The sequence below is a fragment of the Oncorhynchus nerka genome, linkage group LG18, assembly GCF_034236695.1.
Source record: "Oncorhynchus nerka isolate Pitt River linkage group LG18, Oner_Uvic_2.0, whole genome shotgun sequence".
NCBI classification, from domain to species: Eukaryota; Metazoa; Chordata; class Actinopteri; order Salmoniformes; family Salmonidae; genus Oncorhynchus; species Oncorhynchus nerka.
In genome coordinates, this window is record NC_088413.1 from 74,339,941 (window position 1) to 74,342,124 (window position 2,184).

A 2,184-nucleotide genomic window follows, 5' to 3' on the forward strand; every position below is an offset into this window, starting at 1 on the left:
ACAAGTCTGTGGACGCCAGATCTAATGGCTCTGAGAGTCACGTCCATGGGGCACTCGACTCCAGAGTGACAATTTTAGCATGTGAACAATTTGACAGGTCAAATGCTACGAAAAACGGCCAGTCCATATGTATCCTCCAAAGCATGCAAGGATGTAAATTTTTTCAAATAATGTTCAGTTTAAATGGCGCGATTACCACATTTTCCGAACCCTGATGAATAAGCTGACAGTCTTTTTCGAAAATCGTGAACAATTACGGCGATGGCCTAGGTTATCGTTGAGACATACCCTGAACAAAATAGGTTATCGTTGAGACATACCGGAACAACAACAAGTTCAAGGCGGATCTTTCCCTGGCAGGAAAGTGGACAGAGCTTCGACGGAGCGGAAAAGACTTTTGTGATGGGGAATTGAAACTGATAATGTTCAGGGCTAACAGGACCCCATATATCTGTAAGAAATAGTTAAAATAAATGTTGAATTATAACGTGTGTTAAAATGTAGGTGTTAATTTTTGAAAATGTATACCCCCATTTAACTAAGGGGTAGCGCTCTTTTTCTCTCAAGCTAGGGTCTGGCGCAGACAACTGTAAGATCTGAAAAAAAACATGTATTATTTTATAGTCTATTCCTACATTGGGTATGTTATGAACATTACGTTTTATTAAAGTTTGTAATAATGTACAAAGACCTGCATCCAAGGTTTTTTTTAATTTTTACATAAAACACGTGTGCTGCATGTTTAAATATTATTCAAATGGGTTACTTAATTCAAACATGTCTTAACCTCTTAAGTCGACCCTCTACTTTTTTGAACATTTTGTTAAAAATCGCGCAACATTTCAGCGCCCTGCTACTCATGCCAGGAATATAGTACGTTCATATGGTTAGAATGTGTGGATAGGAAACCCTCGGACGTTTTTAAAACTGGTTAAATCACGACTGTGGCTATAACATAACATGGTATACATCGGAAAGCGCAGGAAAACCTGATCACAGAAAAATGGAAATAAATATCCTTGCGCCACTTCCAGCAATTGTTAACAGTGAGCCGAATTAGATAAGACCGAGCATTCAACTCCCACAGCATCCCCATGTTGTCTAGAGTCTTGTGAATTGAATCATCTTTGATTCTTGGTTGAACCAAACAGGGGCACGAACTTACCTCCGGTCTCCGCCCAGATCATTCCGGAAGAGCTCTCTCGTGAAATTTTTTCCAAGACACAGCTAATGATTTTTACATCGCCTAAGGATGATTTTTATCGTTTATTAATGTTTACTAATACCTAAAGTAGCATTACAAACGTATTTCGAAGTGTTTTTGAAAGTTTATCGTCTACTTTTTGAATTTTAAAAAAATGAAATACGTTGTGAAATCGCTGTTTTTTCGTTTATCACATTACATATAACGATATCTTGGCTTTATATGGCCCGATTTAATCGAAATAAAGACCCAATAGTGTTTATGGGACATCTAGGAGTGCCAACAAAGAAGATGGTGAAAGGTAATGACTGTTTTCTATTTTATTGTGCGGTTTGTTAACGCCAAGAAATGCTAATTATTTTGTTTACGTCCCCTGCTGTGCTTTTGTGTTGTAGTGTATTGGTGCATGCTATCAGATAATAGCTTCATGCTGTCGCCGAAAAGCATTTTAAAAAATCTGACTTGTTGCCTGGATTCACAACGAGTGTAGCTTTAATTTGATACCCCTGCATGTGTATTTTAATGAACTTTTGAGTTTTAACTAATACTATTAGCATTTAACGTAGTGCATTTGCATTTCCAGAGCTCTAGTTGGGACGCAAGCGTCCCAAGTAGAAGCAAGAGGTTAAAGGTTGTACGAAATATTTTGGAATTCAATAAAAGGAATGTTTAAAAACGGTATCTCACCCTTTAACTATGGGAAAAACCTATTTAACAACGTCTTCCAGCTCTGTCGCGAAGTAAAATAGAATCAGAGTGTTTGTGTGTGTGTGGGAGGGGTCTTGAGGCGGAGCAACAGGCGTGTGTGTGTGTGTGTGTGTGTGTGTGTGTGTGTGTGTGTGTGTGTGTGTGTGTGTGTGTGTGGTTGGTTGTGTGTGTAACATAAATCCTAAGGTTGGGGGTCCCAGAACTCTTATCTGTAGAGAACCGTTTGAAACCAAGGTGTGCACTATCATGCATAAGGCATGTCGAGATATCAG